The 14,901-nt window shown below is 35.9% G+C and overlaps 1 pseudogene; it reads left to right on the top strand.

The window, feature by feature from the left end:
• Positions 1 to 8,630: 8,630 nt before the first annotated feature.
• LOC150063859 (U4 spliceosomal RNA) lies at positions 8,631 to 8,754 on the top strand (annotated as a pseudogene).
• Positions 8,755 to 14,901: the final 6,147 nt, after the last annotated feature.

Genomic DNA, 14,901 nt, shown 5'->3' with positions numbered 1-14,901 from the left:
AGCTCTACCACTTGAGCCTCAGCACCACTTCCGGATTTTTTCTATGTATGTGGTACCGAGGAATAGAACTGGGGTATTCATGCATGCTAGGCAAGCACTTTAACCACTAGGCCAAACTCCCGGCCCATTCAGTGATTTTTTTTTAATGCTTGGCATTCATGTACAAAACACTTCATTTGAAAGGAAATAAGAATGGCCAATAGACATATGAAGAAATGTTCAAATCTGTGGCCATAAAAGAAATGCAAATTAAAACAACTTTGAAATTTCATCTTATCCCATTTAGAATGGCCATTATCAAGATATCTAATAACAGCAGATGCTGGCCAGCTACTACACTGTTGGTGGGAGTGTAATAAAACTACTAGCACAACAATGTCCATTGCAGCATTATTTACCATAGCTAAGATAGGGAACCAACCCAGATGCCCCTCAGTAGATGAATGGATCAAGAAGATGTGGTATTTATACACAATGGAATTCTATGCTGCCTCAGAAAGAATGACATCACCCCATTTGTAATGCAATGGGAAGACTTGGAAAAAATCATTAAGTGAAATAAGCCAGACTAGAAGAAATATAAACTCCATGGTTTTCCTCATTTGTAATAATTAGTACACATCTGGGACTCTCCTAACAGAGGATCACAATAGCTCAAAACCTAGGTACATATGGTTATTATAGGATGAGGCTAAGTGAAATGAACTCCAGGATAGTGAAACTAGTGGTTTATCTTTGTGGTTGTTGTTCATAAGGTACTATGTGAAGTTATTTCTTTTCTCTTTTTTCCCCCTTATTGCTTTTCTCATATTGTTACTGTATCTGACCTGGTATATATTTTTTTGCCAGTTGTGGGCTTGAGCTCAGGGCCTGAGCACTGTCCTTGGACTTTCTCAAGGTTAGAGCTCTACCATTTGAGCCTCAGCACCATTTCTGGTTTTTTCTATGTATGTAGTACTGAGGAATCGAACCCGGGTCTTCGTGCATGCTAGGCAAGCACTCTACCACTAGGCCAAACTCCAGGCCCCTTGACCTGATATATTGTATATACATTTATATGTTTATTTGAAATAGGGAAGGAAAGGGGGAAAACAAGATGATTGCGAGGGGTTTGGGGGAGAAGAAGTCAGAAAAAAATATAGGAAGGTTTATCAATGTTCAAAAATGAATGTACCTACTTCCTGAATATAACTGTAACTCCCTATATGTTACCCTGACAATAAAATACAATTTTAAAAAACATTTCATTTGGAGAAAAAATTAATATGTAACAAAATAGAAAAATACATTCATTTATTGTTCATATCTGTAAGGTAAAAGCCAAGAAACATTCAAGATGGAAATGTGTCCTCTCTCCCTGTCATGCTTGGGTCACAGAGCTTTCCCAAAGAAGCATACAGAGCAAGTGGACTCTAGCATGAATGACCAAAACCCCCATGCCTAGAATGGGATACAAAGTCTTCTCAGACCAGCTATTGGCAGAGATTATATGTTTAGATAGATAGATAGATAGATAGATAGATAGATAGATAGATAGATAGTCAGATTGCCAGGTATTGATGGTCCACACATTAATCCTAGCTACTTGGGAAGCTGAAATCTAAGGACCAAAGTTTAAATACAGCCAGGGCAGAAAAATTGGTGAGAATTTTAGCTATAATTATCCAGTCTAATGCCAGAAATAGGCATTTTTGGTTCAAGTGGTAGCACACCAACCTTGTTCAGAAAGTTAAGAGACAGTACCAGTCACAGAGTTCAAGTTCCAATACTGGCACACACACAAAAAAGACAATGGTCACAGAATCTACTTGCAATCTTTTCAGAATAATTAGAGAATACTCACCATAGGAATATTAGCCAGAATACTTTTACCTACAGGGACACTGATGGGAGGCACAGCTCCTGATTGCAGGAACAGTGATCTACTTACATGTACAAAGCATGACTTCTGTTGAGGAATCCCGGAGCATGTCCTCTAAGACTGATACTTCACAAATGTGTTTCTCATAGTTGTTAAACACAAATGTGTTTCTCATAGGTTAATGTCTCTAGAATGGAATATCTGTAGGAAAAAGAAAAAATAGCAGAGATCAGATTGCAATTAGACAAAGAAGGCAAAATGAAGTATAAGTTACTGTGCTTTTTTTTTTTTGCCAGTCCTGGTGCTTGAACTCGGGGCCTAGGCCACCGTCCTTGGGCTTTCTCAAGGACTCTACCACGTGAAGCCACAGCACCACGTCTGGCTTTTTCTGTGTATGTGGTACCAAGAAATCAAACCCAGAGCTTCATGCACACTAAGTAGGCACTCTACCATTAAGCCACAGATCAAGTTCCAGTTACTGTGCTTTATAGCAACTTAATGTATATGGAAGATCATAAACATGAAAGCTATAATTATAGTCAAGCACTAGAAAGGATCTGTCTGACTCTTTACTGAAGTTTCACTTTGTATTTTGAAAATTAAGAAATGCAGTTTTACAAGATTATGTCATTAGGTATTTTTGTCTTATTTGTTTGGCTTTAACAACATAGATAATAAATTGTTTGTACTTAAAGGCAAATTAAGTATCAATGAGTACAACTGATTTTAAATAAAGAAAATGATAAAGTTATAAAAAATGCAAAAACACCTTGCCCAAAGTTGCCATTTATCAAAAAATAATCTGTTTTTGAGTACATCTCTGTTAGCAGTCGTTTTCGCTTTTATATGAGATTGCTAAGATGAGATTTTCTCAGCAACTAAGTTTGAAGAAGTGTCAGCCTCTGCCACTCATCCGTTGCTTGCTTAACTCCAATTCCATATTTCCAGGCATAAAGTCAGTCCTTTCTTCTCTCATCAGCAGGAACACACATCTGGAAACTTGGAAAGAAGATATTTGGGAATGCAAAGGATATGTTGCAGCTAGTGCTTTTTCTGGTCCAAAGTTTGACATAGAGGAAAAAGAAATCAAAGTTTCATGACTAAAAAAATGTAGAAGACCCTCAGAACAAAACCCAATATCTGCTATGAAATAAAGTAGATAGATGATAGATAGAAAGATAGATAGATAGAAAGATAGATAGATAGATAGATAGATAGATAGATAGATAGATAGATAGATATACATCCATACACATATACAGAGATATTTAGATACATAGATTGATACATTGATCCATAGAGAGAGAGCAAGAAGAAACAACCCTCACCATTGCTATAACCAATATAAAAAGGAAATTAAACAAGCTTTATCATCTTCCTATTACGTGTCAGTCACCATAAAACACTATATTGATACCATCATTTCTCACAATGTGGGTCATCTCCATTTTATAAAGACATTCTCTACAAGTTAAAAAAAACAATATCTGCAATTAATTAGTTTTGGAAACTATTTACATTATTAAAACAATTACTGCATGATTAAAACAAGAAGATGAAATGAGACATTAGGAATACTTGATTTATCCCCCCCCAAAAAAAACGTGCAGGAAAAAGAAGGGTAAATATTTAAAAAGCAGAATAAACACTTGCAGATCTCAGGTTTTAGCAATTTTATTAAATATACATAAATTAAAAATTCTAAAAGACTATTATTATCAAGCTGGGTGTCCGTGGCTTACACCTATAACCCTAGCTATTAATGGGGCTAAGATGTAAGTATTGGATAAGAAGTTCCATGGAATCCTTATCTTTCAATTAACCACCAAAAACCTGGAACTGGAGTTGTGACTTAATTGACAATGTGCTAACTTTGTGAACAAAAGCTCAGGGACAGCATCCAGGCCCTGAGTTTAAGTTCCAGGACTAGCACTAAAGAATTAATCCTAGGGCTTCATGCATACTAGGCACTTGACTACACTCTCAGCCCTAGATGACTTTTTAACAAAGCAATATTACCAACCCCAGAAAGAGATTTTTTTTGAATAGTACTAGTCAATAGAAGTCAAATATAGTAAATGCATATATACATATATATATATATATATATATATATATATATATATATATATATATATATATCAAAATCCCCCAAACAAAAGGAGAAAAAGATAAAACTAAAAGAAATCAAATGTAAGATTGTACCATAATTAGAAAATGTAAAATCTCTTATTCAGTAGTAAAAAAAAGAATTTACGGACATAAAAAATGTAAAGACATAGAGTGTGAAAAAGATACTACCAATCAACTTACCTTAATACTTGATGGAGCACTGCATCCAACAGGAAAGACACAGTTACCAAAAACAGCCCAGGTACTGAGGCATAAACTAGGCCTCAGTACATTTAACAGAAACAGAATACAGTCTGCAATCGCCATGGTACTGAGACAATCAATAACAAAGACATCTAGAAAATCAAAATACATTTCTGGAAATTAAAACACATTAAGAAAATCTAGGGCCCCAAGAAAGAAATCAAAAACAAATTAGAAAATATTTTAACTAAGTGGAAATTAAAGAACATCATACTAAAGCTGTGGTAACTGCATGCCATTCTGGGTTTTTTGTGTGGTACTAGGATATAAACTAGGACCTCAGGCTTGTTAAGTAGACCCTCTGCCCAAACCACTTCCAAGAGGAAAATTTGTAGACTGCAATGTTTACCTCTTTTGAAAAGAATACAAAAATCAATGTCCTCTGATTCCATTTTAAAGAATTTCAGAATTAAAGCCCAAAGTAAAAGAAAGTGAATAATGTAAACAAAAGTAGAAATAAGTAAAATATTAGGAACAGAAAGTCAGCAAAGCCAGAAGCCAATCCTTTAAAAAGATTAGTCAAATGAATATACATTAACTATACTGCAAAAAAAGAGACAAATAATTGAAAAACAAAATCAGGAATGAAGGAATTTCTTACTCTCTAGACACAAGGTATGTGACAGGATGTTATTTAAAAAAAATTAAAGCTATCTGTCGGGCCTGGAGCATGGCCTAGTGGTAGTGTACTCACCTGGCATGTACAAAGCCCTGGGTTGGATTCCTAGGAACCACATACACAGAAAAAGTTGAAAGTGGCATTGTTGTTCAAGTGGCTGAGCACTAGCCTTGAGCAACAAGTGTCCAGGGACAATACCCAGGCCATGAGTTCAAGCCCCAGGACTAGCAAAAAAAAAAACTATCTGCCAATATAAAACCATAGGATAAACTTGCATATTTCATGAAAGGTAAAAATGATCAAAATTTTAAGATAATAGAAAATATAAATAGCTTTATATCTGTTTAATAAATGTCACTCATAATTTTAAAACTTTAGACCAGGAGTTTGTGGCTCATGTCTGTAATCCTAAATACTCAGGAAGTTGAGATTTGAAGATTGCAGTTCAAAGCCAGCCTCGACAGGAAAGTCCATAAGACTCTTATCTCCAATTAACCATCAGAAATCAGAAGTAGCACTGGGACTCACAGTGGTAGTGTGCTAGCCTGAACAAAAATGCTTAGGGACAGCATCCAGGTGCCAAAACGGACAAAAAATTAAAATGTCTAGCAAAGATAATTCCAAGACTAGATAGAAACCTGGTGAACTCTATAGAATAATTAAGAAAGAAAATAACCTCATGAAATGTTTTTCAGAAACAATAAAGGGGGAAAAACAAATACTTCCCCATCTCTGCTTATGAGACTACTATAATCCTGAGTGAAAATGATACCATAAATAATAAAAATTTCAACTAATATTATTATTGAATGGACACATAGCTTAATTAAATTCAGCAATGTCATTATAAACAAATCATTAATCTTTGGGTTTTCCTAGGAATAAAAGTTTAATTTGATATATCAAAATAAATCTGTAATTTATTATATGGCCAGATTGATGAGGAAGAGATAGATAATCATTTCAGTGAATTAATGTTAAAAAAGAACATTTGACAAAACACAACATTAATTATAATATAAGCTTTCAGTAAACTAGGATTAGAAAAAAAACTTCTCAAATTAATAAAAGGCATTTATCTTACTTTCTTCAGGCTGCCATAATAAATAATTGAGGCTGGATAATTTGTGACAAATTACTTATTTCTCACAATCCTGGACTAAGAAGTCCAAAGTCAATATTCCAGTGTGTTCATTATGTGGCAAAGGTCCTGTTTCTGCTGACTATGACAAATGAGGGAAACCATTGAGCCTATCTTCTTTTGACTCTGGCTTATGTTCCTTAATATGGTTTTTCTAAGTCTTTCCATTTCTTTGTAATTGGGGGGGTGTTTTTCTTTCTGAAGGCAGCATAGAATTCCATTATGTATAAATACCACATCTTGTTGATCCACTCATTAACTGGGGGGCTTCTGGGTTGGTTCCATTTCATTGCTATGGTAAACAGTTTGACAATGAACATTGTTGTGCTAATAGCTTTAGGATGTCCTTGTTTCTGGATCTGTGGGTAAATACCAAGTAGTGGAATTGCTGGGTCATAGGGGAGTTCTATGTTTAGTCTTTTGAGGAACTGCCATACTGCTTTCCATAGTGGTTGAATGAACTTGCACTCCCACCAACAGTGTAATAGTGATACCCTCCACATCCCCTCTAGCATCTGTTGTTATTAGATTTCTTAATCATAGCCATTTTAACTGGAGTGAGACAGAATCTTAGAGTTGTTTTGATTTGCATTCGTCAAGCATTTCTTCATGTGTCTATAGGCCATTCTTATTTCTTCTTCAGAGAAGACTCTAAGTCTTTCGCTGATCTTTTAATGGGATGTTTGGTTTTTTGGAGATTAGTTTGGGAGTGATTCAAATTTTTTAGCTATTGATAGCAACTCCTTTTGCAATAGCCTCAAAGAAAATAAAGTACCTAGGAATTAACTTACTAAGAATGTAAAGAATCTTTTTGATAAAAACTTTAAAACCCTGAAAAAGGAAATTGAAGCAGAACTGAGGAAATGGAAAAACCTTCCATGTTCCTGGATTGGAAGAATCAACATCATGAAAATGACAATCTTGCCAAAGGCTATCTACAAATTCAAAGTAATATCCATCAATATCCCAATGTCATTCTTTAAAGAAATAGAAGAGGCAATCCAAAATTTCATATGGAATAATTAAAGACCCTGTATAGCAAAAACAATTCTCAGCAGAAAGAACAGCGTAGGAGGAACTTCAATACCAAACTTTAGACTCTATTACAGAGTTATAGTAACTAAAACAGCTTGGTCCTGGCACAAGGATAGGCCTGAGGACCAGTGGAATAGAATTGAGGACCCCGATAGTAACCCACACACCTTTGGCTACCCAATCTTTGATAAAGGAGCCAAAAAAATAGAATGGAAGAAAGACAGCTTCTTCAGCACTTCAGAAGTGGTGCTGACAGAACTGGTTAAGCACCTTCAGAATACTAAAGTTGAATCTTTCTTTGTCACCCTGCAGCAGGATTAACTCCAAATGGATCAAAGGCCTGGAGGTAAAAGCAGATACACTGAAAACTTTACAAGAAGGAATAGGAGATACACTAAGTCTCATTGGCAAAGGTCAAAACTTTCTTAATAAGGACCCAGAAACCTGACAAATCAAAGAAAGTCTGGATAAGTGGAACTGCATTAAAATGCAGAGCTTCTGTATGGCAAAGGATATAGCTAGCAAACTAGCTAGAAATCCTACAAAATGGGAGAAGATCTTCACTAATGGTACAGCAGACAAAGGCTGCACTTTTTTTAATATAAGGATTCAAGTTCATTTTGGAGAGCTGAGCACTCAAGACTTCCTAATGTACTAAAGGCCTCACCTCTACTGCTATTGCATGAGTTTCAACCTGAATTCTGGGGGTAAAAAAATAGTCAAGCTTATGTGTAAAACCTATAAACAATAATAAAACCAAAAGAAAAAGAAAAAAGAATAAAACAAAAAGGCTTCTCTGAGCGGGGAATTTGGCCTAGCAGTAGAGTGCTCACCTTGCATGCACAAAGAACCAGGTTCAAGTACTTGGTACCACATAAGTAGAAAAAGCAGGAAGTAGTGCTGTGGCTCAAGTGGTAGTGCTCTAGCTTTGAGAAAGCCCAAAGACATTGCCCAGGCTCTGGGTTCAAAGCCCAGGACTGGCAAAAATAAAAGGCTTCTAATGTACTATGTTATCTCTCTCATCTCTTTTGCTGTCCCTTGGTTATCTCATATTGTTATAGTATTTTACCTTGTTATCTCATATATTGTATATGTGTTTATTTGGTTATTTGAAATAGGACAGGTAAGGGGAAAAACAAGATGAGGGGTATGGGTGGGGGGAGGGAAATGGAAACCAAGACATGGGAAAGGGTATCAATGTTTGTGAAGTCATGCACCTTCTATCTGCTGAATATAATTTAACCCTTCTATTAATTGCAGTAAAATATATATATGGGAAAAAAGGCTTCTCTGTAGGATCAACTAGGCAAATATCTCAGCTGTCATTACTTGTACTCAGTATTGACAGAAGATCCTCACTACCTTGGTATAACCGCTTAATGATTATAAAAATAAAACTTAAAAGGAAGATTCCTACTAGGATAATAAGATATGAAACAGTCATAGAAAGTGGAATGGAACACATAAGCTGTCCATTTTCAGATGTTTGTATATAATGAAAATCCTTAAAAATCTACGAAAAACCCCACCAAATTGTATAAATATCCAAACTCAGTATATAGCACAACACAAAGTCACTACCCGAAAATAACTTTATAAGCTTTGCACAGTGGCAGTATCGTAACCATTGAGGTTTATCCAAGATGCTATTATTACTAATTGAAAAATAACTTTATATGTATACCACAAATTATTCATTTAAAAATTTTATAGCAGCATCAAAAACAACAAGTATGTGGAAATATACATAACAAATAAGGTATATATCTGAAAATATATAGGAACTGAAAATAAACCTTCCCTAGGATCCCACCATACCATTCCTGGGCATCTATCCTGAACATCATAAGGACACCTGCTCAGCTATGTTCATCTCTGTACTATGCACTATAACCAAGCAATGGAAACAACCCAGATGCTCTACTACAGATGAATGGATACTAAAAATATGGTGTATGTACACTAAACCTACCAGCATAGCGATGTTCATTGCAGCATTATTTACCAGAGCTAAGATATGGAACCAACCCAGATGCCCCTCAGTAAATGATTGGATCAACGTGATGTGGTTTTTATACACAATGGAATTCTATGCTTTCATCAGAAAGAATGACATTACCCCATTTGTAAGGAAATGGAAAGACTTGGAAAAAATCATATTACTGAAGTAAGCTAGACCCAAAGGAACACAGGCTCCATGTTTTCCCTCGTTTGTAACAATTAGTATATATCTAGGACTCTCCTAGCAGAAGATCATAATAGCTCAAAAGCTATGTGCATATGGCCATATAAAATGAGGCTAAGCAAAATGAACTCCATGATGTGGAAACTAGAGGTTTATCTTTGTGATTGTTGTTCTTAATCTACTATATGAAGTTATTTCTTTTCTCTTTATTCCATTATGGTTTATCTCATGTTGTTACTGTATCTGATTTTGTTACCTCGTATAGTGTATATATGTTTATTTGTTTACTTGAAATATGGAAAGGGAAGGGGAAAACAAGATGTGTGGGAGGGAGTGGAGGGAGAAAGTGAGAGAAAAACATGGGAAAGCATAACAATGTTCAAGAAGTAATGTAGCCACTACTTGATGAATGCAGCTATAACCCCTCTGTACATCACCTAATAATAAAATTTTTAAAAAACAAACAAACAAATTAAATATGTACAATCATTCCAATTTCAACAGCATATTTAAATTACTACACATTATAACCCTGGGATTTTTTCTGCACTGAAAACTTGGTTCAACGTGAAAGTCAATCCACCAATATAATGACCATATTAACAAATGAAAAGGCAAACTACATATCCATTTCAACTGATACAGAAAAGCATTTGACAACATCAAGGCATGATTTAAAAAGAAAACCCTCAACAGGGGCCAGAGTTTGGCCTAGTGGTGGTAGAGTGCTTGCCTAGCATGCACGAATACCCAGGTTCGATTCCTCGGTACCACATACATAGAAAAAAGCTGGAAGTGGTTCTGAGGCTCAAGTGGTAGAGCTCTAGCCTTGAGAAAGTCTAAGGACAGTGCTCAGGCCCTGAGCCCAAGCCCAAGACTGGCAAACAAACAAACAAACAAACAACAACAACAAAAAACTTCAACAAACTAAGAATAGACAGAAACTATCAATATAATTAAATACATATGTGAAAGACTGAAAATGTAATTACACACTCAAAGTTTTTTCTCTTTTCCTTTCAAAATTAGATAAAGAAGCCTATTATAACAACTTCTACTTGAGCAAACATTTGAAGTCAAGACAGAGTGATTAGGCAAAAAGAAGAAATAAAAAGGATGGGTACCCATGGCTCACACATGTAATTTTAGGTACTTAGGAGGCTAAGACCAGAATGAACATGGCTCAAGGCCAATCTCAGCAGAAAAGTCAGAGAGACTCCATCTCAAATTAACTAGCAAAGTGTGAGAAACATTGTTAAAATGACAATCCTAGGGCACTTCACAAATTGAATGTAATTCCATCAAAATCCCAAGATCATTTTCTTCAGAAGTAGGAAATTCTGTCAAAAAATTTAATGGATTCTTAAACAACCCAGAATAATTTTTTTGCCAGTCCTGGGCTTGTGCTCAGGACCTGAGCACTGGCCTTGGACTTTCTCAAAGCTAGAGCTCTACCACTTGAGCCTCAGCACCATTCCAGCTTTCTTCTATGTACGTGATACCGAGGAATTGAACCTGGGTCTTCGTGAATGTTAGGCAACACTCTACCACATGCCAAACTCCCGGCCCTAATTTTTTCATCTTGCAAAAAGAAGCTGGAGGACTCAGTGCTTGATTTTCAAACTTACTACAAAACTTCAATAGTCAAGGCAGTATAACATTGTTGCAGAGGCTAAGGCAGATGATAAATAGGGAGCCCAAAAATAAGCCCTCACATAAACATTCAGATGGCTTTTGACAGGAAAGATAAAACTGCCCCCATGGTAAATGGAAGTCTATTCCACCAATGATGCTGAGGAAAGTGGATATCTACATGCAATAGGATGAAATGGGATTCTTCTATGTCACCATGTACAAAAATTAATCCAAAATGATTGAAAAGTCTAAACACAATACCTAAAATTGTAAATTTCTTAGAAAGAAAGTGGTAAAAATTCTTCATAATGCTGAACATTTTCCTGGATATGACACCAAAGACACAGGAATAAATTGGGGTGGGGGAGAGAAACAGAAAAAATGATAAGGTTAGAATGGTAACATAATAAAGTAAATATTTTCTAATTATTAAAAAATAAAGAAAAGCAAAATTAACATCATCATGTGAAGAAACAATTTCATTTTAGGATATATACTCAAAAGAATTTAAAGAGGGATCTTGACAAAAACATGTATTCACTCACATTTAACAGCAGTATTATTCAAAACAGTTGGAAGCAGCTCAAGTACCCATCAATAGAAATGCAGATAAGCAAAATCCGCTACACATACACACACACACACACACACACACACACACACACACACACACACACACACACAATTTTTTCATCCTTAAAGAGAAAGGATATTCTGATGTGCTGTGATATGGATAATATTTAAGGACATTATAGAAAGGGAAACCAGCACCAAATGCCTAATACTGTTTAACTCCCCTTAATGAGATATTTAAACTATTTAAGATTATGAAAACAAAAAATAAAGGTAGAGAAGAATGGAAGAAGTAGGAAAATCCAAGTCAAATGATCCTGGATATAGGACCACAAGAAAACAACACGTGGTCACTCTTACTCTAGGAAAGCCAGCTCCAGGTCCAGCTCAGCCTTGTCCCTTTGTGCTCCAGAAGCAGTGTGTCTCGTATGAGAATACATGGTATAACTTCCCACCCTGTAAGGTATGCAAAAGGTCACCAGACATTGCCATTAAGCCATAGTTGTCAACAAAATAATATGGCCCCAGAGAAGAATGGATATCTGCTCATCAATTTCCTTTCTTCTGGAATTCTCATCAAGAAAAATGAGAGAACGCAGTTAAGAACATGAAGCAGGAGTCAGGTGATCTAATTATGGGTATCAGATAAGGGAAGCACGTCAGACAATATTCAATTAACTTTAAAAAAAAACCCAAACTTAGTAAGCAGAAGAGAGAAAAAGACTATACATGGCAAAGCCATCCATCAAGAAGACAGTGGTTATCAGATAAATGATATACAGAGAAGCAGAGACTGAATAAGTGGAAGGAAGGTCAGAACATTGTAGATTTACCCTCCTGTCTCTGCTCCCCAGAAGTGTCACTGTTCATTTTGCATGAATCTTCCACCACACACTCTGACAGGTTTCCTTATCACAAAGGTGCATATCACTATATCCCTAGCCTGTTACACGACTCTCTGATGTTTGCTTTTTAAGTCACAGATTTTGCCTATCTTTTTCATTCTGATTTTGAATAAATCTATGGTGTCACAAGAAGGTTTGGTCTTAGTATCATTTACACATGCTGCACTCTCCTTTCTATTCCAAGATATTTTATTCAGTGATAACTTATTTCCTGTTACAACTATTGAGTTTTTGTTGTTGTTGTTTTGGGGATTTCTTGTTTTGTTTTTTCACTAAAGCATCTCCTAACCTGGAGAAAAACTGCACCTATGGCAAGATTCCCGACAATACTCCGTTAGATCTCACAGCAAAAGGATTATAAAATAGGATTTTATGATTGTCAGCACCAATTCTCTACCACACCACCCACAGCTGAGCCATTCAAGCAATAGATTTCTTTCTCCCTGACCTCAAAATGTTAAGTAATAAACTGCTTTCCTAGCAAAGGAACTGAGGTTAGATTTTTTTTTCCTATTTAAATATTGATGATGGCTATATGTATAACAGAAAAAATAATTCTATCAAAGCTTAAAAGTAAAAAAAATTGATTGGATCAACAAGATATTGTATTTGTACACAATGGAATTCTCTGCTGCCATCACAAAGAACGACATTGACCCATTTGTAAGGAAATGGAAAGACTTAGAAAAAAATCATATTAAGTGAAGTAAGCCACACTCAAAGGAACATAGGCTCAATGGTTTCCCTCATTTGTAATAATTAGTATAAACCTTGGACTCTCCTAGCAGAGATTCACAATAAAGCAAAACTTAGATACATAAGGCCATATAGGATGAAGCTAAAAGAAAAGACCTCCAGGATATAGAAACAAGACCCATATAACGTGTAATTGTTTTTCTTAATGTACTATGTTATTTCTCATCTCTTTTGTTGTTCCTTGGTTATCTCATATTGTTACAGTATTTTACCTTGCTATCTGATATATTGTATATATGTTTACTGGTTATTTGAAATAGGATAGGGAAGGGGGGAAAACAAGATGAGGGGAGGGAAATGGGGACAAAAACATGAGAAAGGGTAGCAATGTTTGTGAAGTAATGCACATTCTATCTGGCAAATATAATGTAACCCTTCTATTAATTACAATTAAAAAATCTTTAAAAAAGAAAATGTGGGGCCAGGAGTTTAGCCTAGTGGTAGAGTGCTTGCCTAGCATGCACTAAGACCCAGGTTCGATTCCTCAGTACCACATATAGGAAAAAGCCAGAAGGGGTGCTGAGGCTCAAGTGGTAGAGCTCTTGCCTTGAGAAAGCCCAAGGACAGTGCTCAGGCCCTGAGCATGAGCTCAGGACTGGCAAAAAAAATGTGGTGTATATATACAATAGAATTCTATGTGTCTATCAGAAAGAATGATATTTTACTGTTCAGAAGGAAATGGAAAGACTTGTTAAATCGATATTAAGTGAAATATAGCAGATCCAAGGCAATATAGGTTGCATGGTAAAAAAAATAATAAATTTTAAAAATTGTATTTTCTACACTGAACTTAAAAAATATTCCGGTCTGAAGAGCCACCTGCTGTTTTAAGAACAAACTGCAATGATCACTTCTAAAACCAAAAAAAAAAAAAAGACATCATTAACTAAATTGTACTGAAAGCAGAACCCAGGTCCCAACATCCAAGAATTCAATTTAGGTCCAGCCACACACCATATGCCAAATAGAGACAGGCTGAATGAAAGGCAAAGGAGATTTACCATATGGCAGATATAGAAACACAGAAGTTTATTACATCTTCAGTCCTCATGATTAGCTTCAGGTTAAATAGGGAGAATTGAGAGAAGTGAGTTAGAAAGGTAGACATGGTTAAAATAGCCCCAGTTCCCAGGTGCATAGGTTGGTTGAACATTATAATTATTAGACCAATCTTGGTCCTTGAAGAAGTTCTAGTTAAAGTGTTACTACTTCATTACTAGATTAGAGCAAGAATAAGGTGGCCTCTAGGAAGGAAGGAAGGAAGGAAGGAAGGAAGGAAGGAAGGAAGGAAGGAAGGAAGGAAAGAAGGAAGGAAGGATCAAACGTAGTCATTACATTCAATGCACATATGTACAAACTGAACTATATAACTTGAGGGTAGCACTAGGAGGGGAAAATGAGAGAGAATGAAGGAAATGGTGCTATTGATCAAGATGCATTGGAGAATTTGATAGTAACACAATGTCCTACTTTAGCAACTCTTCTTGTGCTTCCAAGTGGCTCTTATGGATGGAAACTGCAGATGCCAAATATCAAAGATCTGTATTCTTTGTGGTAGGCTTCCAGCAGTGACACAGCTCCATGTTTGATGTTTCTGAGCCATAAACCAAGTCTGAAAGCCTCCCCATGAGTTTGCTACTCTTGCTGGTATGCACACAAAGTTTCACTCATTTGTCAAAAGGTGATTAAATTACCTACGTTGTAACTGAACTCTTTTTAGAATGCATTTTCCATAAGATGCATTTCCTGACTCAAATGAATTAGCAGTAATATAGAAGAGGGAATTGTAGATCTGTCCTTGGAGCTAGGGGGTGG

Source organism: Megascapheus bottae, chromosome 4, assembly GCF_031878675.1.
Source record: "Megascapheus bottae isolate mThoBot1 chromosome 4, mThoBot2.hap1, whole genome shotgun sequence".
NCBI classification, from domain to species: Eukaryota; Metazoa; Chordata; class Mammalia; order Rodentia; family Geomyidae; genus Megascapheus; species Megascapheus bottae.
The sequence above is the reverse complement of the archived record's forward strand: the minus strand, read 5'-3'. Positions and strand labels throughout refer to the sequence as shown.